At 48.1% G+C, this 23,369-nt stretch overlaps 1 protein-coding gene, 1 long non-coding RNA gene and 1 other non-coding gene across 3 annotated transcripts in view; 2 read left to right on the top strand and 1 right to left on the bottom strand.

The window, feature by feature from the left end:
- The window catches only part of BMERB1 (bMERB domain containing 1), a 105,900-nt gene that overhangs the window by 70,401 nt on the left and 12,130 nt on the right, over positions 1–23,369 (top strand). The window lies entirely within an intron of this gene.
- On the bottom strand, positions 2,082–22,326 carry LOC131819462 (uncharacterized). Its single transcript, XR_009349195.1, has 4 exons — positions 22,195–22,326; positions 16,163–16,359; positions 15,537–15,649; positions 2,082–2,634 (listed from the first exon to the last, which is right to left on the bottom strand). It is a non-coding gene; the product is annotated as an uncharacterized LOC131819462 (long non-coding RNA).
- On the top strand, positions 22,187–22,350 carry LOC131820214 (U1 spliceosomal RNA). Its single transcript, XR_009349532.1, has one exon. It is a non-coding gene; the product is annotated as a U1 spliceosomal RNA (small nuclear RNA).

Below are 23,369 nucleotides of genomic sequence, written 5' to 3'. Positions count from 1 at the left end.
TGGGTCATCCAGGCTCCCTAGGGCAACCCCCTATTCGCCTTGACTAAGAGCCACAAGGTCAGGCTTGGGGAAGGGCTATGAGTGGACCTTGGGGGGCAACTTATCTTCTCCACCTTCCTCAGCGTCTCCTCTGGTTTACAGATTGCTACATGGCAGCTGGAGCTCTCCCACATGAAGTTTGGTGATTTTATGAGCTTCATGTGAATGAGTCAGTAAACCCCATCGTATCACAAACACACCCCTGTAATAGGTAGCAAATGTCCGGGAGGTAAAGCCTGGAGTCCCCTTTGTTCTCTCCGTGATCCTCCGTAACCCACCTCCCGTCCCTCTGTCCCTCTGCCGCTGCCCTGGGTCCCTACCACTCCCTCTCGCCTGTCCCACCTGGACTGTCGCCAAGCTCAGACTCCTGTTCTCACCTTTAATTCCAGGCACTGAATCACACCATTAGCTTTTCCTAACTCAGCAGCCCGTGCTCGCCTGCCTGGGCTCTCCTGCCGTCTCCGAACAATCCCAGCCCTGCCGTTTCTCTGGGCTTCAGATAATTAAGAATCTTACGCCTCTGAGCAGGGGCAGGGGGTGGTTATCTTCATTTTACACCCGCTTGCCGGATTTTCATAAAAGGGATAGCGTGCTCTGTCTCTCGGCTTGCCCTGGGTTTTAATCAGGGAGTGTCAGCCGCGCAGTGGGGAGGGAAGGCGGGCTTGTGCAGGATGGATTTCAGGGGCATAGCACTCACTTTCTGCTGTTTCCAGAGTCACGGCCTGAACCCCAGTCACTTGGTTTCATTAAGTAGTATCAGCATGGTGGAGAGGTCAAGCCCTAGGATCCAGATGGCAGGGAGTCCAGTGGGTAGGATAGAAGGTGCATGGGTTGTGAACAGCAGCGTTCCGAGTACTTGCTAGGCTGAACAGCATTCTAAATATTTCATGTGCATTGACTCATTTAATCCTCACCACAACTATAGAGGTAGGCAGCAGCCACGTCCCACCCCGCTACTTCTCATATTATAGAGGACGTGGAAACTAATGCACAGAGAGGTCGCGTAACTTGCCTGGGGTTGCCCAGCATTCATTAAGTAGCAGATACTGGTTTCTCCCAAGTATTCTAGGTCCAGCGTCCATCCCAACCACCATGCTATGGGGGTCTCTCAACTGACTTTGAACCCCAGTTTCTTTCTTTTTTCTCCTTTAAAGATTTTATTTATTTATTTGACAGAGAAAGATCACAAGTAGGCAGAGAGGCAGGCAGAGAAAGAGGAGGAAGCAGGTTCCCTGCTTAGTTGAGAGCCTGATGTGGGGCTCGATCCCAGGATCCCGGGATCATGACCTGAGCCGAAGGCAGAGGCTTTAACCCACTGAGCCACCCAGGCGCCCCTGAACCCCAATTTCAACTTGTAACCAACCGTGTGGCCCTGGAGCAGATTTTTAGCTGTGTTTCAGCTTCAGTTTCTCCCTCTGTACAGTGGGGCATCTACGCTTTTCTGGCAACAAGACAGCCGGAGATGAAAAGAGAGGACGCGTCTGAAAGTAGGTGGCTTTTCCTCCTGAGGAAATAAGCAAATCCTCCCTTTCACTGTTAACGCCATGCTTTGAAAGATCACAGGAGATCAGGGTGCTGAGTCATCCCCAGAGAACACCCAGAACAAGCTCTTCTCCCCGGGAAGCTGGAGAGCGGCTCTCTACCAGTAAGACCAGCTCCACCCTCGGGGCCTTGACTTTATTATCACCCGTGTTATTTTTAAAAATGTTTTATACACCTGCATTGGTTTTTTTGTTTGTTTGTTTGTTTGTTTGTTTTTTTGGTCTTCAACGAGCTGGCGATTCTCAAGTCCGTTAGGAAGAGCTTCAAGCCAAGGGCAAAACGAAGCCTGTGCGTTTATGTAACTTGACACATCTTAGCCACGTTCGGGAATTCTGCCTCACACCCGTTGCACTCTGGGTTTTAAATAGCATCCTCTAAGAACAGGTCACTGTTGACAGAGCCACTGTAGGTATCAGGTGGGAAGAGATGCTCTCAATGCAGAAGATCTGAAAAGCTTTTTTTTTTTTTTTTTTTTTTTTGGACAAAATGTGCACAGATTTGAGGAGTTCGGGGTGGGGGGGAAGGAAAGAGGGAGGGGTAGGGAACTGGAGGGAGAAGGAGAGAGGATGGAGAACATTGCAGGCTGGACCTCTGAGTGGAAAGATCCTCCTGAAGTTCTAAGCATGCCAGGAGGTAGGGATGGGCGTGGGAAACTGGGCTGATCAAATGGAGAAAGATTATGTCCCCCACTCGACAAGTATCTGCTGTTCCAAGTTGCCTTTTGCAGTCAGAACACACTTCAGGAAAGGAAACTCTTCTCCCTGGGAACTCAAGACAGTCTTACCATCCAGGACTTGGTTCTCTTACCTCCGAGGATCTGAGCGTCCTGTGTGCTGGTGAGCTGGGAGGGAGATCACAACAGTAGGCTCTTGTGATGGTGAAGTTTATGTGTCAGCTTGACTCGGGCTGTGGGGTCGCCAGGCATTTGGTTTTACGTTATTCTGGGGAGTCCATGCGGGGAGTTCTGGGTGAGACGAGACATTTGGATCAGTGGACGGAGTAAAGCAGATTTCCTTTCCCGGAGCTGGTGGCCTCGTGCAACCCACTGAAGGCCTGAAAAGAACAAAAAGGCTGAGAAAGCGGGAAATTTGCCTGCTTTCTGCTACGATATTGATCTTTTCCTCCCTGTGGACTTGAACTGAAAAATCAACTCTTCTTGGGGCTTGAGCCTGCCAGCTTTTGGCCGGGAGCTATACCATCGGTGCTCCCGCTTCTCCAGGTGACTGACGATAGATCTTGGGACTTCTCAGCCTTGATGATCAAGTGAGCCCCTTCCTTATAATGAAATAATCAATCGCTCAATCAGTCAATCAAATCTCCTATTGCTTCTGTTCCATGGGAGAATCCTGACTACCACAGCCCTGTTTATTCTCAGAAACTTCCATCTGGATGCTTTCTCTGGATAGCAAAGACCTAGGAAGTTGGCAAAGGCTCATTAAGATGAAGGGATATTGGCTCTAGCACTTTGTAGAACAATCTGGAATTACCTAGTAAAAATGAGCATGTACTTACTCCACAACCAGTAGTTTCTCCGTTGGGGATACCCTGGAGCGGCTCTGTTATGACTGGGCAAGCCCAAGCTCCATGTGGCTATTTCAATTTAAATTCATGGAAATAAAATGAAAAGTATAGTTCTTCATTAGTGCAACTACATTTCAAGGGCTCGTTCATCGACTAAGCCTAATGGCTGTTCTATTGGAAAGCATCCGCACTGTTGTACATTTCCATCAATCTAGTACTGCCCTAAAGAAACTCTCAGACTGACTCGCTCTCGGACACACTCTCTCGGTGACCGAGCCACCCAGGCACCCCTACCTGACCCTTTTTAAATGAAAAATGCTAAGAAACGGAAGCAAGTTTATGATATTTGATATCTTTGCATCAATGTCTCAGATACATCGAACCCAGTATGTCCAGGTCCAAACTCATGATCCCCGCGCCATCTCCCAGGCCTGCCCCCACCAAGCGCAGCTCTGCAAGTGGCCCGGCACCACCATCTACCACGGAAATGCCAAATGCTGAAGTCAGACATCATTCTTGACTCCTTCTAATTTGCCGCCTTGCGTATTCAATCCATTCCCAAACTGAGTCCATTTTACCCCCTAAAGTAGTTTTAAAAACTGTCCACTTTCCTCCTCCATCGTCATGGCCAACACCCAAGTGCACATTCCCACCTGTGTCCCTGATCTCAAGAACCTCCCAGCCTTCTACCCAGCTGCCCTCTGGACCAGGGTACCACAGCCAGAGGGAGCCTTTGGAAATGTAAATCAGACCATGCTCCCAGTTTTAAACACGTTCCAGAATGTGTTAGTGTGATCAAGCCTACCTGATACCGCCAGGTCCATTCCTGTCTCTTCTGCTTTCTGTTCAACCTTCATCGTTCCTTCGCCCCAGCCCCTACCCCTGATCTGCACCCCACGCACACTCCACGCCCTTTCCTGCCACTGAGGCCATTTTCCATCCCTCTGCCTGGACCCCTTCTCCCACCATCCTCTTTGCCTGGTTGACTTTCCCTCTCCCTCCAGAGCTCAGATCCAGAGAAGGAAAGCCTTCCCAGGACTTCCCGGTCTGTGTCCAGTGTTATCCCACAACCACCTTCCTTTTCGTAGAAGACTTTCCCTCCCACTTAGACCTCCGTGCATTGGCATGAGTATGTGCTCACTGTCCTTCTCCTCCCAGACACTGGCCTTGCTGAGAACAGAGGCTGATCTGTTTTCACTCCCAGCACGTGCCCAAACTCAGAGCAGGTGCACAGTGAATACTTACATTATCGATGAACAAGAGCTCATCTTCCCACTTCTCCCAGTGCCTGACCCATTGCAAGGGCTCCCCTGGGGCTGGCAAGTCCAGATAGTGAGAGGGGCCTGGCCCTGCGAGGGTTAGACAGATGGTGGATCCAGTTCATAGCATTCCAGCGGAATGACAGCATGACACACAACTTGCCGTGTAGACACTTTGCAAAGTGTATGAGTTTTTCCCATGGCTGCTGTAACAAAGTCCCACAGAGTTGGTGTCTTAAAATAACGCACATATATGCTCTTACACTTCTGGAGACCAGAGGTCTGAAATCGGCATCACTGGGCTGAAATCAAGCGTCTGCAGGACGACGCTTCTCCTGGAGGCTGCAGGGGAGAATCTTTTTCCTCGTGTTTTCCAGTTTCTAGAGCTGCGTTTCTCACAGTCCTTGGCCGGTGGGTCCTTCTGCCCCCGACAAAGCCAGCAGAAGGGAATCTTTAAATCTCTCTCTGTTGACATCATCCCATCTCCTCCCTCTTCTCCACCCAAATCTCACTCTGTCTCGCTCTTATGAGGCTGCTTGTGAGTACATTTAGAACCCACCCAAATAACCCAGGGAAATCTCTCCATCTCAAGATCCTTAATGTAATTCTACCCGCAACGTCCCCCATATTCCTAGCTTCCAGGGATTAGGCCATCATATCTCTGAGGGACATTATCTCCAGCAGGCCACATTAGGAGAGACAGATAGCAAATGGCACTGGGGCTCAGCATGGAGCTGGAGTCTCAGCGTGGCCACGATGGTGACAGATAGGGCCGTGGCTGAGCTGAGCAGAGGGGAAGGCACTCTCTACATGGAGAATGTACATTGCTTGATCTTATGCTAAATTCTCATTATTTTTTGAAATCTCCCAAAGAAGGGGCATCTTATGAGACAGAGAGAGGGAGAGGGAGCGCCTTGGTAATGCACACATGGCGGCCTGACAATTAAGGGTTTTCTCACTCTCACTGCGTGTTTCTGGAGCAGTGCTGATTTGAATGGCAGCAGAACTTGAGAAGGGCTCGGCAGTATCACTTGATGATCTCAGCGGAGGGTTCAGCTTTTCCTTAGCGCGTATGGAATCAGATAACGCTGGACTGGGCTGGCTTCATTTCCACATTGTCTCTTCGCATGAGAGCCAGCCTTCCCTTGATATTTCCCAGGCAGGATGCCCACAGAGAAAAGGAAGGACGGAAGGTACAAACAGCTTAGAGGGTGTGCCGTCCATGAGCTTTGCTGGCCCCCATCCTCCAAGAAATGTAAATATCCTGATTCACATCTTTCACTTTATTTAATTGGCTACTATTCATTGAATGATCAGATACGTGGATTTTTTTTTTTCCTTCTGGAATTCTGACCCACTCTGGGTCTTTCTTTCCTCCATCCCTTAAAATCCTCAGGTGTTTTGAATTATATGAAGTCAATCCAAGACACTCCTAGTTGGGGTTCTGCCAGTGGGAAAAAAGCCTGTGTTGTCACTTCTGGGTGTCCTCATCTTGGACAGCATGGCCTTCTGATCAAGGGAGAGACCTATACTTGCTCTAGGTTAGATTATACGTACGTTGGAACTCTAAATCTGCCATTTAACAGGCTGTTTAGTCTTGGTCAAATATTTAACCTCTCTGAGCCCCAGCGGTCTCACGTGTCAAACGGCAATGGCTCCAACATTGCACAGGGTGGTTATGGGGAGTAGAGGAAGTCATTTATACATGAAGTGCCCGGACCGTGCCTGCCACAATGTTAGTACTCAGGAAATGTTACTTCCCTTTGCTTCCGGAAGAAATCAAGTTTGGAAAAGAACAGATGCCTTTGTAAGAGCAGACTTTGGGCCCGCACTCTTGGTTACTAGTTGTACAGTTATTTATCTTGAATAGGGGGCACGGGAGAAGGGAGGGAGATTGGAAGGTAGACTGAAGCTCTCCTCCATGACAAGGAATTTCAGACTGGAGAGAAGGCTCAGGGGCACTTGAGATGTGTCTCGAGACAACTGAAGGACTGCCTGGTAGAAGAGGGAGTCTGTTTCTTCTTTGTGCAACCGGGACCAAACACAGATGCCGCTGGCGAATCAGGTTACCATCTCAGCCTTGAGAGAGGGCACCCCAAACACTTGGAGCTGTAAAAAGTGGGAGACTTGGGAGATCTTGAGTTTCCACACCTGGGGATGTTCAAGTGTTGATTTATTCCTTCCTTCATGCAGCCGGCATCTATGCTATTACCATGGGTCAGGTCCTGGGAACGTGGGAATGAACCGTGTAGATGAGAGCTCTGTCTTAATGCCATCTGGGGGAGGACATTAAAAAATGCATGACTCCTGGGAAGGATACGGAAGCTTCAGATGGGTGATGGAGAGGAGGGACAGTGAGTGCCAGGATACTCTGCTCAATTCTTAAGGTCTCTGCCTCTCCTTACACCCCTCTGCAGGCCAGAGCTGACTGGTCCAGACTGACTCAGAGTCTCTCTCCTTGGGATACAGGGAGACTGGGCCAGTTTGGTGAGGGACCTGCAAACCGAAGTCAGTGGATGAGCACAGAAAGCCTGTCTTTGGGAAGGAAGGAGGATAGCACAGCTGCCTCAGGGTAGCAAACAAGAGACACTGTCGTCTCGGAAAGCAGAGAACGATCTCGGCTATGACATTCCCATTCCAGTCCCCAAGCAGCTCAGCTGAACTGGGCCTTTCTATAGGATGTTGTATCTTCTTACCCCCTGGGTGTCTGCTGTTCGGACCCTTGGAGAAAGGCCTCACACTTGTGTGGCCGCAGCCTGGGGAAACCCCAAATCTTCCACTGTGCTGTTAGTGAATTTCAGGGTTTCCCTGCTCAGCTTTTCTCTGCCCCCAGGCTTGGTTCCCTGCATCCTGGAACCCCATCCGCGTGGGTAGGTGACTTGGATGCTTCACCAGTTTCCATAACAACAGAACAGGACAAAGCCCTATGCTACTTCCACAGGTCATTCGAGGAGTTGTCTAACTAAACATCCAGAAAGGGCTTGCACTGAGCCCTTCACAGCTATTTAAAAACCCAGCTTGACATTCTCAGCTAATGGGCTCCTTTTAGGCATCTTGTACCAAGCGATTGCTTTTTCCTGGCCCTTCTCTACTTCCAGGGCCCTGGCTCATCCACCTAGCTCAGACCTCTCCGTTCCCAGGAAGACAACTTCCCCTTCCTGTCTTTTTTTTTTTTTTTAAAGATTTTATTTATTTATTTGTCAGACAGAGATCACAAGTAGGCAGAGAAGCAGGCAGAGAGAAAGGAGGAAGCAGGCTCCCCGCTGAGCAGAGAGCCCGATATGGGGCTTGATCCCAGGACCCAGGGACTATGACCTGAGCTGAAGGCAGAGGCTTTAACCCACTGAGCCACGCAGGTGCCCTTTTTTTTTTTTTTTTTTTTTTAAAGATATGTTTCAGGGAGGGACAGAGGGAGAGAGAGAATCTCAAGCTGACTCCATGCCGAGCATAGAGCCTGATATCAAGGACCTGGGCCAAAACCAAGAGTCAGATGCTCAATTGACTGATCCACCCAGGTGCACCCTTCCTTTCAGTCTCACGCAGAGAAACTTCACCTGCTTCCAAAAAGCCATTGTGCCAAAAGACACCTAGGCTCTTGGACACATTACCCCAGCTGTTTGTCAAGTTAAGATTCTGAGCAAAAACTCTTTCTTCCCCAAGATAAATCTGGGCACCAGCTGTCAAAATGATAACATTTCTCCCCATTTTTTTTTTGGTTAAACTATCTTTCATCAGATGAGCTTGAGACGATTTCTGTTCCTTCTAGCCCATGCTGGGAGGGTCTGTCGAAACCATAGCTCAGTGAGGAACCCCAGAATCCCATTCCTTGTCTGTTTCCGGGTTAAAGGTGGGAGATCCGAGAGGCAGACAGGAAGTGCAGTGTTGATTCACTGAGGGCCGCCATGTTTGGATGAGGAGGCAATCAGATAGAGAAGGCATGGAGGTTCCGGCTCCTCCTGACTTTCGCCGACTTCCCAGCCAGCTTGTCATCCCCAGGGCTGGCCCTGCTGACTAACAGCAGTCCTCCATGTTTTAGACCCTTGGAAGCCAAAACAACAGCCTCCCAAAGACCCCTCCACCTGCCTTCCCTCTACAGCCCCACCTTGATGGCTGTATGTACCTGGCTTCTCATAAGGCTGGTGACTCCTCTGGTCTTCCGCCACCCCTCCCAGACCTGCATGTCCCCAACTCCTCCCACGATGGTAAGAAGTCCAGTTCCTACCGTGTATCCCTTGCCCCATAATTCATGGTGGTTCTGCTTTCCCGAAGGAGCCCTGACTGACACACATCCAGAGCCTTTCCAGAAGAGACTCATCTTATTTTCTTTTCCTAATTTTTTCTTGATGAGAATTGGCCTCAGTCTGAAAGTGTAAAATCTGCCCAGCGTTAGCATGGCTCCTGGAACGGCAGTAGGTACCTCTCTTTCCAGTTGCTTCTAACCGTGATCAGAATCAGAATGAAATGTATGTTTGTGGTCTCTCGTGGCTCATGAAAATCCCAAAGCCATCTGTTGTCTTCATCCTCGTGTCCGTTATCAAAATACACTGATTAGGCCTTTAATTGAACCTGGTGCCGTATTTATCGAGAAACTCACAACAATTAGCTTTCTAAAAGCTTATCACCAGAACCCGAATATATAATCATTCAGCGACAGTCACTTTCAACTTGCTCCATGGCCTACCTGTGTTTGCCCTCGAAAAACCAAGACACAGTCTCCTTTTTTTTTTTTAATTTTTTCAAGAGATCAAGTGAGCGAGCTGAGAGCTAGCAGAGGGGGAATTTCTGAGCTTCTTCACCAAACTGCAGAGGGATTTGGGGGATCAGAATAGAATAGGATCAATGTGGATTCTGGAGCCGGTGGTGCAGGGAGTCACTCCCAGCCTTACCATGGACGGACTGCGGAAACTTTAAGCTTTGAGTCCCTCATCTGTAAAACCGGTACAAATATAATTCACACCCTTTGGAATGAAGAATAAATGAATGAATGTGCATAAAAAACTAGTATAGAGCCCAGCTCCTGTAAGCATTTTCGATGTAGTCATGAGAAAGCTTATCCATGCCTTCTGTGACCCCAGGAGGGAGTCGAGGACCTTGAGTTTGGCCGGGGACAGAAATAGTGCAATTATAAAATGAGATCTGAATTTCACTTTGAAAGCAGCACTTTAGAAAATGCCTGAATAAGCTAACATTTTGGCTTCCCGTGAGGTTTCCCCAGATAGAGCTTGGTGAGCTGGACCAGGTTATGAAAAGGGACCTCTGCACCCGCCTTCCCCCGGCAGAGGGTGATTATCCGCTGTTGCTCCTTGTCTCCAGGTGCTGGTGCTACCTCTTAGACGCGCTAGGACTGGCCTTTCGGATTCTGGGGGGAAATTCCACCTGCTGCTAGGACAATTTAGAGAGGATATGTCTCAGGCTGTGATGATCTCGGATTAAATTCAGGGAGACTTGCCCAGGGCATCATTAACTGCCTGGAGGAGTCAGTCCTCCAGCCATCTGTCGTCTGCCATCTCTCTGTCTGGTTTTTCCTTTGTCACATTGAGCCATCTTGAGAAACTTGGAGAGGACCTCTCCTCTTGCTGCGTTGGCACGGTGAATGAGAAACACAGCGTGGTCAGGGGTTCAGTGTTGGGGCTGAACCAGCACCAGACTTAGAGATGGTACCTGGGTTGAGATCTTGGCTGTAGGACCAAGTGCTGCTGGGGAATGTGACGTAGTCAGCAACAGCTAGAGGAAGCCTCCTGGAGCGATTGAAGGTCAAGAACTTTGTTTGGGTAAGAGCTGATATCCCAGGGGAGCCAGTCACCTGCTCTGTGATCTTGCGAAATTTGCTTACCTTCTCTGTAACTCTTTGGTTTAGTGTTTGATGTTTTTGAGCAAATACACATCCTTCTTCCATACCAACTTTCTGATTCTCTGACCCCAGCGGAATATCCAACCATTTAATTCAATTTTGACACCACCTACCTGGAGTTAGGGTCGGATCCCACAAGTTAAAGGGCTCATTCCCTGCCAAGACTGCACTCACTTCAGATGCTGGTCACAACTACCGGGCATACCTACACTTCTGTCCAGCCAACTACAATTTTGGGGTTCCCACATCCCTCACCCTAGATTGGATAATTCGCTAAATTGGCTCAGAAAATTTAGGAAAGCATTTTTGCTTGTGTTGACTGGTGTATTTTGAAGGCTACAACTCGGGAACAGCCAAATGGAAGAGAGGCGTGGGGCACAAGACAGGGATGGTGGGGTGATGCCGAGCTTCCATACCCTTTCCAGGCACACTAGCCTGCCCAGCCCATGTGCGTCCACCAAGCCAGAAACTCCTTGAATCTCACTGTTCAAGCGTTTTTATAACTCAGTCTGCATTTCTTTCCTCTCTCTCTTCCGAGGCTGGGGAGGGAAGGAGGGACTGAAAACTCCCACCTTCTAATCACAGGTTTGGTCTTTCTGGTAGACCAGCCCCTACATGACACTAACGTGTAGTTCCACTCTGATCACCTCATTGGCAGGAACTCGGGCGTTTTGTTCTCAAGGGGATCATTAGGAATGACAAAAGACACTCCTTTCCCTTGGGAAATTCCGCCCAGGGTTTTAAGAGCTCTGTGCTAGTCGCTAAGGACAAAGACCAAATATATTTTATGATAGTTCCACTGGGATACTTCCCAGACCCACAAGTGGAGGCCTGAAACTACACAGACCACCAAACTCTACATGTATACCATGCTTTTTCTTAAGACATACATTCCTATGAGAAAGGTTCATTTATAAATTAGGCACGGTAAGAGATTAACAGTAGCTAACAATAAAACAGAACAATTATTAACAATACAGTGTATAAAAGATATGTGAATGTGGCCTCCCTACATCTAGGAGCTGACCCTTGTTGAAGGCATTTGAAGAGGCTCCTAATGGCAGGGATGGGACAAAGGTCGGGGGTCCTGGGGCAGAACGGGACAAGCTGGCGTGTCTGTGGAGCACTTCTAGTCAGTGTGTTGCAGTGACATTTGTCAGGGCTCCGGAGTCAGACAATGAGACTGCCTCCTTGCAAATCTTGCCTTCGTCCTTTGTCAGCTGTGTGATATTGGACAATTTACTCAACCTCTCTGAGCCTTCTATAAAGTTAAGAATGATAATACCTGCCCTATAGATTAAATGAGACAGTGCGGGTCCAGTTCCAGACCGGGGTCCGTGCTCAGGTGAAGGCTAGGGGCTGTTAGTACTAGACGTGCTAGTAGGTTTGGCAGAGGAGCTGGTGCACGGGTGGGACCTCAGCAGATAGCCGAGAAAGGACTGCGCAGGAGGGCCCCAGCGCCACCCAGAGGGGGGTCAAGAATAGAATATTGATACCCAAATGCAAAGCAGGATATGTAATTGGATTTCTCGGCGGGGGGCAGGGAGGTGTGACTCACCCCCTTTGATAAATGCTGTTGCCCTCCTGAGGTCTCTATCATGCGATTTGGAAAATTTTCCACCTGCACTCGCTGTCTTGAGGTCTCATTTTAATAAAATTCCAGGACTGTGTGTACTCTGGGCCCGCCTGCCCGCCTACTTTTCTTGATCACAGGCTGACTGCCATGTGTCAGGCACAGGTGACGTTTGAGAAGCATGGAGGGAGGAGGCAGAGTGCTTTAAAGGGTGCACATGGGCGATTTAGGGAGAAATACAAGTGCCCAGGTGATTATCGGGGGTGGGGGGAGGGGAGGTGGATGGACAGTGGTAGGACATGGGGTCTTGGCAATGAGAGTGTAAGAGCACCTGACCAAGCCCGGAGGCATTGGCAAGGCTGTCTTGGGGGCTGCTTAAAAATTAGTCTGAGTTGAAGGTGCTCTGATCCCGGCAAGATTGAAGGGAGAATGGGCTTGAAGACTGCCGGTCAGGATTCGCACAGACCTGCAGGTGGGCTGCTAGCCCCAAATGGGCTCTCCCTGGCTACAGAGGAGGCCAAAGAGATAAAAGGCCATGGAGGGGTTTCTGTTATGGTTACAGTGACCCAAGGCTGGCAGGGTTTGGCTCTGCAGAAAGTGGTGTTCCGTGGTAATTTTAAAACAAAAACAAAATGTCTTAAAAAAATTTTTTATCTACTTATTTGAGAGAGAGAGAGAGCACAGCAGGAGGGACAGAGAGAGAAAGAGAGAATCTCAAGCTGACTCCACACTGAGCACGGAGCCCCATGCAGGGCTCGATCCCACGACCCTGAGATCATGACCTGAGCCAGAATCAAGAGTCGGCTGCTTAACCAACTGGGCCACCCTGACCCCGCAAAACACAAAACACTTTAGAAGTCATCAAGATACCATACCGAGCGTCTTTTCCAATCACAGTGGCTTCAGATAATACATGCATATGGTGAAAAAAATAATTAAAATAAAGAGAAGCAAATGAAAGAAATAAAGTTTCCTTCAAAATCATCATCGTAACATTTTGAATGGAATTTATGCATCGGTCTTGTGCAAAATTGGATCCTAACCTTTGTGAACCATTTTTATATGGTTTATTCTCTGATATCAATCACATCTCTCCTGAGCGCCATTTTTAATGCCTGTGTTATGAATTCCATCATAAATACATCCCATATGTAAGTCAGCAGTCTGCTATTATCGGTGGATAGTTAGGTTGCTTTTTGTTTTTTGTGATTGCAAATAAGGCTGTCCTGCACATAATCACTGCTAAGTTTTCATGGTACCCTTTAAACGACCTCTTTAGGGGTGCCTGGGTGGCTCAGTGGGTTAAGCCTCTGCCTTCAGCTCAGGTCATGATCCCAGAGTCCTGGGATTGAGCCCTGCATCAGGCTCTCTGCTCAGCGGAGAACCTGCTTCCCCCTCTCTGCCAGCTTCTCTGCCTACTTGTGATCTCTCTCTCTCTGTCAAATAAATGAATAAAATCTTAAAAACAAACAAACAAACAAACAAACAAATGAATTCTTTAGGATGAAACCTTATAAATGGAATCAGTGGGCTCAAGAGTTTAATTGTTTTCAAAGCCCTTGACGCAGTTTTCCAATTGTCCCCAATTTTCTCCACCCATTAGCCCATGGGCTGTATTTGCTATTTCGTGTTTTTTTTAAAATAATTTTTCATTTTTTAAATTAACATATCGTATTTGCTATTTCTTCTTGAGGCTTTTCGTCCCTGTCTTCTCAGGCTCCCACACTGCAAGAAACCCGTCAACAGAGGGCTCTCCAGTGGCCATGGGGAGAGATGAGTCTAGAAGAGGCAGCAATTACTCTAACTACTGAGGCCTTCAGGACACTTCCCATTTCCCTCGGCCCAAAACGACCCCCCCCCCCCCACCGCCGCCCCTGGGCTTGGAAGTGAACCTCTTGCTGAAACTCTGGCCTCCCTCTTCTCATAGAATTGCCAGAGAAAACACGGGATGCCATGTTAGATCTGAATTTCAGATAAACCACAGATTCTGTTTTTAGAGCAGGTATGTTCCAAACAAATATTGCCTGAGCCATTCTCATACTAAAAATTATCCGGTATTTATCGGAAAATCCAATACAATTGGGTGCCTTGGTTTTTGTTTTTTGTTTGCTAAATCTGGCAACCCTAATCCCTTAGCATCTTCCCTCATCAATTCTCTGTTGGCTGTATTGTCTTGAGAGGTCCTCTTGAGAAAAGCTTGCGGGTTGGCTGGCCATAGCTTTGTAATGGTTGTTGAGTTCTTCCTTGCAGAGGTGGAAAATTATACATGGAACCACGTGCTGTTACTGGGCATTTATGGTGATTCTTTTTCTCTCTTCCCTCCTCTTCTCTTTTCCCCTCCCATCCTCATTGTTTGAGCCTGAATCTTTATCCACATCTTTAATTCTTTTTTTAAAGATTGTATTTATTTGAGAGAGAGAGAGAGAGTGCATGAGCAGGAGGGAGAGGCAGAGGGAGAGAGAGAAGCAGACTCCCCGCTGAGCAGGGAGCCCAGCGCGGGGCTCCATCCCAGGACCCCAAGATCATGCCCTGAGCTGAAGGCAGATGCTTAACCAACTGAGCCACCCAGGCGCCCTATCCACATCTTTGATTCTTGGTGAACCACTCAGCCAAGGGACTCAGGGCTAGCATTAGAGAAACCCCGGGCCAGAACCCCTCTCCTCTTCCTAGTTTGCTAAGCCGTCCAAGGGAGAACATACGTCTCAGTCTAGGCTCTATCTTGGTAGGAGATTGGGGAACAAACATAGCAAATAAGGAATGAAATCTCAGAACTTTGTGTCTCCTTTAGAGAGACAGAGGACACACAGAAGGACAAATATGGTTGCAAAAACTGCCAGATTACGGTAGCTGGTGCCTGCAGGCAATCTGTTGGCAAACCTTCTATGCTTTGGGCACAGCCCAATACCCCATAGGAGCCTGGAGCAGAGAGTGGGCTGGACCGTTAGTGAAAAGCAGCAGGACCCAGGAGAACCCCACTGGCTTGCTGCGTGGCCTTGGTGGCTGGCCTGGGTCCTCAGTGGCTGGTGCAAGTGAGAACTGAGTCAGGAAGCCCAGCACACAGTAGGCTCTTAGTAAGTATTTTCTGGATGACTGATTTATTAGATAAATCTGCAAATCAATGCATCCAGGATCAATATTCCCTCTCTGGGCTTCTTCATTCATATAAGCTGAGAGCTCTTCCAGCCCCCGCAACTTGATTAGTCTCTGATTAACACATGGTTCTTTCTGAAGATCAGGACACAACAAAACATTTCTACAAAGAAGCAGCCAGTAAAAATCTGAGAGTCCAGCAGGCCACAGTACAGTCTCTATTCCGATGACCTCTGCTGTAAAGCGAGAGCCACCAGTGACAGCATGTGAACGAATGGGCATCACTGAGTTCCAGTAAAACATTATTTATAGGCACTGAACTTTGAATTTCATGTAATTTTCATGTGTCCGGAAATTTTATTCTTCTTCTGATATTTTGCTATTTAAAAATGTAAAAACCATTCTTACCAAGGGCCGGCTGGAAGGCTCAGTCACGTTAAGTGTCTGACTCTTGGTTTTGGCTTAGGTGGTGATCTCAGGGTCGTGAGATGGAGCCCCCTGCGGGCCTCCGCGCTGAGTGTGGAGTCTGCTTGAGAGTCTCCCTCTCCCTTTGCCCGCCTCCCCACCGCATATGTGCATGCTCTCTCTCGCAAAAAAAAAAAAAAAAAAAAAAGCAAAAAACCCAGAAACAGAACAACAACAATAAAAAACCCCTTCTTACCTCATGCAATGTACCAAAGCAGACGGTGGGCTGGGTTTGGGCTGTGGGCCATAGCTTGTCCACGCTGCTCAAGATTCATGAACAAACCTGTCCTCTACGAAGTCTCCTGAGTACTTTGAACAGAAAGTTTAGAGTGAGGGTGCTCTTTCTTCTCGCTGTGTACATACGGGTCCCCACATCTGCCAGACTGGCTTGCACAGACCCATTGCCGGGCCATGCTGTCACTCTAGAACCTAAGATGACTCCCATGGTCGTCCTTTGTAACCCAGACCCACCAAGATGTCCTGTGCTGGTGGATGCTTCACGGCCACATCCTCGGGGACACCACGCCCTTTTCTCGAATCAGTATTTGAGTGAGCTTCCCTCTTTCCATGAGTACCTGGCACCCACCCTTCTTCCTGACCATCCAGGTTGTGCTCCTGTAAGTGGCCCTCGAGCTAAGAAAATTGCTCCCCCGCAACTACTCTGATCTCTGTCTTCCCTGAACTCCTCCCACCGTATGGCTTGGAACCTGCATATTCCCCACTGCAGAGACCAGACTGCCTACGTTCAAGTCCCTGTCACCTACTCCGTGACCTTGAACAAGTTCCTGACATCATGGGAGGGGTGATAATAATAGTACCCACCTAGGAGGGTCGTGGTAAGAGTTAATTGAGATGTTTTGTGGAAAATGTTTAGGCCAAGGCGCTGGGGTGGCTCGGTTGGGTAAGTGCCGTCAGCTCAGGTCATGATTCCAGAGTGCCAGGATCAAGTCCCTCCTTGGGCTCCCTGCTCAGCAGGGAGCCTGCTTTTCCCTCTCCAGCTTCCCCTGCTTCTGCAGTCTCTGTGATAAAATTTAAAAAAAAAAAATTTTTTTTTTTAAAGGGAGTATTTATACGGTAACAAAAGATCAGAAATACCCTTCCAGGCCTTCACCAATATTGCTGATAATTTTTTCAGGTCAATTGTTAATTGACATGCAACATGCACACAGAAAAGGGTACAGACCCCCACGGTTCAGTGTGAGGAGTTTTTTCAGTGTTAGTAATTTCCTTTGACTCAAAAAGGAGCTGGTCTAGAAAAGGGGACAGAAGAGTCATCTGCGCTCCAGGGAGGTGACATTCTTTTGGGAACAGAGGGTCGCATCTAGAAACAAGGGTAGGGTTAGGGTTACAACTGAAGGAGAAGCCACTTAACACCCAGACCTTGAACTTGCCTCAGGGAGCAAACAGGCAGCTTACTTCTCAGTCATGCCTCACAAAGATGTCCCTCTCATAGATGTGTCACCTAAGCCCGTGGCAGGCACCTGTCTGGGTCCTTGATCCCTGCCAGGATGTGGAAAGGCAGCTGAGCCCACGGGCTCCCTGGAGATGTCTCAGTGCTTCTTCTCCCTCTGGGGACAGCATCTGAGCTCATTAATCCAAGAACACTAAACAGATGCCCACATTCGTCATCTCCAAGCCATTCGGTTTGAGGACATGGAAATAGCTCACAAAGGTGAGGCTCTTTCTCTGACGCAGGAATGTTGGCAAAGATTTTTCAGGAGTGTCTGCGAGGCAACAGCCAAGGCTGGAGGGGCTGACAGAAGTGGCCTTCTCCTGTGCACATACTAGATGTGTGCAAAGCTCAGGGCTGCCTGCTCTAGGCCCTAAGCTTTCTTCACGTTCATGCAACCCAAACACAAGGGTGTCATTCCGTTTCCAAGTGAGGGCAGTGAGCCCCAGAGCAGTGAAGGGACCTGCCCACAGGGTACAGTCAGTGAATGGTGGAACTGAGATGGGCACTCAGGTCTGGCTGGCTCTGGGTGCTAGTAGAATATGGCCCCAGGGGTCACCTCATTTTATACATGAGGAAACTGAGCTCCTGGGGGGAGGAATGGCCTGCCTGAAGTTATTATGGTATAATAAGAAGAAAGGGCACTGCAGCCCTGTGCCCCTTTCCCGTACCTTGCTCTGTGTTTCCTCCTCCTCAGGCTGTTCACCTGTATCCTTTGTGATATTGTTTATAATAAATCAGCAAATGTAAATAACTGTTTCCTCAAATTTCACGAGCAGTTCTAGCAAAGTACTGAACCTGAGGAGGGGGATCACAGGAACCCCAGTTTATGGCCAGTTTGTCAGAAGAACAGGTGATTGGGGCTGGCAATCAGTATCTGAAGCAAGGGTAGGCTTATGGGACAGAGCCCGTAGTCTTGGGGTCTTGCTAACCCGAGGCAGCGAGTATCAGAGTTGAGTCAAACTGGAGGACACCTGCCTTCAGTTGGACATCCGTCAAGAACTGCAGAGTTGCTCGGTGCAGAAAAATGCAACATTTGATGTCAGATGTGTAGAGTGTATAGAAAAACAGAATTTTCCTTTTGGGAGAGGTTTGTGGTGGGACGTAGGCTGGGGTCCAGGCTCCAAACGCTAGACTCATCTCTGGATGAGTGTTCCTGCCATCCCCAGAATGCCAAACATCCACATTTTATAAAAGAGCCAGATAGGGCACCTGGGTGGCTCAGGTCATGATCCTGGACTTCCAGGATGGAGTCCCACATTGGACTCCCAGCTCCTTGGGGAGTCTGCTTCTCCCTCTGACCTTCTCCTCTCTCATGCTCTCTCTCACTCATTCTCTCTCAAATAAATAAATAAAATCTTTTTTAAAAAATTTCTTAAAAAAAAAAAAAGAAGGAGCCAGATAAATATGATTTTTTAAAAGTCGGGCTTCTCCTCCATCAGTCTATTTTGACCTTCACATGGCGGTCTCTGCTGTATTTCCACTAGGCTCTAGACCATGTTATTTTCAAAGGTATTTTGTAAAGTAGGTGCATTATTATTCTGACAGAGCTTGATCACCTCTCCAGCCCAGAGCTGGTAAAATGACCGATTTCCTCCATTGTCCCAGCATGAAAGGCTGGGATGGAGAATAGCACAAGTTGGCTTCTTTTCCCTGCTGCGTTCATCAGGTTCTTGGAGATGACATCTCTCTCTCTCTCTCTCTGGAACAAGCTGGCAACAGTAGAGTTTGGTTTCCAGGACTTAGCTCTCTTCCTGCAGAGAACTGGACTAACATGCCTTACTCGAAAGGTCCAGCCAAGCTTCAAAAGTGCTTTGCATGAACTACTGAAATGCTTTCGTAACAATATAATTTAATAGGACTGAAATTCCATTCATGCTTGCATTGAGCAGTACATATATTTGTTTTAGTCAAAGCACACATACCCATGCACATGTATCAGTGAAAATGTCTTCAACTCTAAGTAACAAAACATTCTCTTAATAGTGTCTTAAATCTTAAAGCTCCTGGGTGGCTCAGTCGGTTAAGCATGCGACTCCTGATTTCAGCTCAGATCATGATCTCAGGGTGGTGAGATCAAGTCCCATGTTGGGCTATGAGCTGGGCATGGAACCTGCTTCAGATTCTCTCTCTGCCCCTCCCCTCCCCCCAATTTTTAAAAACCTAATGTCTTAAATCTAGGATGGCCAACTGTCCCTGTTTGCCTGGGACAGAGCAGTTTCCCAGGACATGGGAATTTCAGTGCTGAAGCTGGGACAGTTTTCAGGCCAACCAAGACAGCTGGTCACTCTCCTTAAATCATAAGGACATTTAACATTGCCTTACCAAGAAGTCTGGATGCGGGTGATCTGAGCGTCAGCAAGGTACCTCTTAGCTCCCTTCCCCTTGTCACTCTCGCCACAGTGACTGCAGAAGCATCAGGACGAGGAGCTGGGTAGCACTCGGGTCTCTGATCATCCTTCCCAGGAGTGCCCCCAAGCAGACTTCCTCTTCTATCTCATTGGCCGGAAGTGGGTCTCATTGCTACCTCTAGCTGCAAGGGAGCCGGGAAAAGTGGATGTCTGGCGAAGGCAGACGGGATTGCCATCACTCTTGCCGAGGACTGAATTCTCCCTCCTCGATTCCTATGGTGAAGCCTTGGTTTCCAATGTGATCGTACTTGGAGGTGGAGCCTATGGGAGGAGCTTAGGTCATGAGAGTGGAGGCCCCATGAATGGGATTATGGCCCATAGTGACACAAGGGACCCCAGAGAGAGGATCTCTTTCTTCACCATGAAGATTTAGCAAGAAGGTGGCCATCTCCAAACCAGGAAGGAGGCTCTCACCAGGAGCCAAACTTGGCTGATATCTTGATCTTGGACTTCTTAGCCCTTCAGAACTGTGAGAAATTAACGTTCATGGTTTAAGCCACACAATCTATGGTGTTTTGTTATGGCTTTGGGCACGTTGCTTCATTTCCATTTCCTCGTCTATAAAATGGAGATAAAAACAGCTCTCCCATAGGACGCCCGTGACGATATAGATGAGTTTATGGGTAGAACGTGCTGAGACACTGCCTAGCCCATGGTAAATGTTCGGTACATGGTGACTTTTTGTTTTTGAGGATAAGAGCAGGATCGAATAGAGATTTTTATGAGGAGCTGTGTTGTGACTCCCCTGAGAGCTTCTGAAGAATTCCTCACCTGTTAATGGTGGTGAATTTGAGTGTGTTTGGGAGAACTCAAAATCATGCTGACTGCAGCTTTGAGATGGGCAGAGAGTGAGTGAGAAGGCCTCCCAGGGCAAGCCCGCCATACTTGAGTTACAGAAAGGAAACTCAACTGAGCATGAGCTGGCACGAGCTACACGGAAATACTTGGAGTGGAAGAGTGGCCCCTGGGTGCAGGGGAGGTCAAGGTCATGCGTCATTTTAGTTTCCTTCTTCATACCCATTGGTGTTTTCTAAAACCTCTGCAGAGAGCAGGTGTGTCCTCTACGATTACATAAGAATTTATTTCAAAACTTTGATATAGAGGAAAATACCCAATAAGGATGATTATTTTTAATATTGAACATGTTCCATTTATCACCTATTTCCCCAGCGTTATTTTCTTTCTCTCCCTGCTTCTTTGTCATAGCGAGTAGTTGTACTAGACACAAATTACCGAGCACTTTACCTGTCCCAGGCACGTGCTCAGCCCTTGACATGGGCAGCAAGACTGTTATTATGCCCATCTGAAATATTTTTTTTTAATTTATCTATTTGACAGAGATCACAAGTAGGCAGAGAGGCAGGCAGAGAGAGAGGGAGAAGCAGACTCCCCGCTGAGCAGAGAGCCTGATGCGGGGCTCGTTACCAGGACCCTGGGATCATGACCTGAGCCGAAGGCAGAGGCTTAACCCACTGAGCCACCCAGGCACCCCTATTATTCCCATCTTAAAAAGGAGGAAAGTAAGGCTCAGAGAAGTTCAGCTGCTGGTGCATTGACCCCTTTGAAGGAGAGCTCTTGGGTACCAGGGCTCTTGCTTCTGACCACAGTCTGTCTCTCTTTTGTCCCTTTCATTGCCTTTCCTTCTTTCATCTCTTGAAAATGATCAACCAGGTACCTGTCTCAATTCTGAAGTCATAACCCATGATTTTTCAGCGAGAGAATGACTGACATTCAGACCAGATCATTCTCCACTGAGGTGCCATCCTGCGTGCTGTGGGACATTTAGCAGCATCCCTGGACTCTACCCCGTAGATGCCAGCAACGATCCCCACACACCAGCCCCAGCTGTCACAACCAATGTGTCTCCAGACGTCGCCAAATATCCCTGGAGACCAAAATCATCCTCATTAGAGCCACGGATGGAGGCTGATCTCAGCAGTCGATGTGGCAAAGGATTCTGGAGGCCCTCCAGTTGAACGATCGCCGACGAGAGCCCATGGGAACAGGCTGTGCCCTACTGGCAAGCCCCCAAGCTCACTCGAGGCAGCTGCCACCTGCTAGGACATTTCAGGGCAGGGCCTGACAAACGCTTGGGGGGCTCTGGCAACAGGGAGATGATTCTGCGGCTTGTCCCAAAAGCTGGGAGCTAGGATCAGAAGGAGTAATAATGGGCACTCCTCGGCCAGCAAAGGGAAGGGGGCCCCATGCTGGTCTGTGGAATGCGGGCAACAGATCCGTGGAAGGAGGTAGGAAATCAGCAGGCTCAGAGGTGTTGATTTCTAGTCCTTGTCCTGGCCCCTCCGTGCCCCCAGCCCCTCACTTGACTCTTCTTTAGAGCATGTGACGTTCTGTTGTATTTGTGTTCACGCTCTGTCACCCCACCTAAATTTCAGCTCCCAAGGGCAGAGGAGCCTCGGAGGCTTGGAGCCCATGACTGCCCATGGCAGGCACAGGAAATGTTCCATAAAGACGTGCACAATGAAGGCAAATACCCTCCACGCCCCACGGGGCAGCGATCTGAAAATACATCTTAACAGCCACAGCTGTGTCAAGCCCGTCGTATGCAGTGGCGCCACTTCTGAGAATCCACGGCCCCCACTCCGAATAATCCAACGTGAAGAAAAAGCCTTGTATGAATCCATGTGTAGTCAACAGTGGCTCAAATGGCAGCCCCCAAAAACCCAACCTAAGCCTCTGCTTTCGGCTCAGGTCATGATCTCAGGGTCCTGGGATCGAGCCCCGCATCGGGCTCTCTGCTTGGCAGGGAGCCTGCTTCCCTTCCTCTCTCTCTTTTTGCCTCTGCCTACTTGTGATCTCTCTCTGTCAAATAAATAAAATCTTTAAAAAAAAAAAAAAACAACCTGAAAACCCCACCTAAGTAGTCAAGATAAGGGGATAATTAAAGCAGCCTTGAAAAATACACTTGGTGAAATTCCAGATTTGTGGTATACATACCGTGCACAACAGTTACAAAACTGTGAAGCAGTACTTACCTGGCAGGAGAGTTACTGTGATCACGAAGATGTTTTTCCCAGGGCAAGGGTTACCCATTGCACTCTGGATATGCTGACCCCTGCGATTTCCCCAAATGTGGGAAACTCGAGTGCATAACGTGTGGTAGTGGGGGACTGTGTTCACGCTTTCCCCTGGGGAAAAAACAAAACAAAACAAAACAACTATAAAGCATGTTGCAAGACTGTCTGGGTAGCCCGATAGCAGAGATTATAGGAGTGAGCCTCCTTTCCTGGTGGGAATATGACGCATCTGGAGGGCAATTTGCAAGTTCCTAATTAAAATGCAAGTGTTGCGGCACCCGGGTGGCTCAGTCGGTTGAGCAGCTGATCCTTGGTTTTGGCTCAGGTCATGATCTCGGGGTCCTGGGACCGAGCCCCGCATTGGGCTCCTCGCTCAGCTTGGAGTCTGCTGGAAATGGTCTCTCTTGTTCCCTCTACCCCTCTGCCCTGTGAGCGTGCATGCACCCACACTCTCTCTCTCGAATAAATAAATAAATCTTTAAAAAAAATAAAAACGAAAGGTAAAATGCAAGTGTTCGTGTCCCTTGACCCAGTGATTGCATTTCTAGGAATTAATTTTTCTAGGGATTGATGTGTTTCTAGGAATTTATCCTAGAAACATCCCAGATGTCTGCGCCTAGGAGAATGGTAAAATAAATCACCGTGTATCACGATAATGGAATACTACACAGCCATTAAAAACAAGGAGGTATGCACATACCGACGTGGAGAAACGCCCAAGATAGATCATTAAGTTAAAAAAATTGCAAAACATTTTTGTATGATAGTAATGATGTCATAACTTATAGTATAAACATGAACATTTAAAAAATCTGGAGGAATATAAACCAAGGTGTTGACATTTTTTTTTTCTAAAGGACTGAGGAAGAGTTTTCTCTACATTGTGAATTTCTACAATGTCTGAAATTTTTAGCATAGCTGCTAATGGAAAACACTGGGCCAGCAGCAAAGAAGTAAGGATGTGAGGACCTAAAGCAATTCCATCAAGGGGTCATTAATAGTGATTGATCATTTCTCAGTAGCAGGGTAACACGCACTTTCTGTTTTTCTTCTTCTTCTTTTTTTTTTTTTTTTAAAGATTTTATTTATTTATTTGTCAGAGAGAGAGCGAGCGAGAGCGAGCACAGGCAGAC

This window comes from Mustela lutreola, chromosome 17 (genome assembly GCF_030435805.1).
Source record: "Mustela lutreola isolate mMusLut2 chromosome 17, mMusLut2.pri, whole genome shotgun sequence".
Taxonomy (NCBI): Eukaryota; Metazoa; Chordata; class Mammalia; order Carnivora; family Mustelidae; genus Mustela; species Mustela lutreola.
This window is presented reverse-complemented; position numbering and strand designations above follow the sequence as displayed.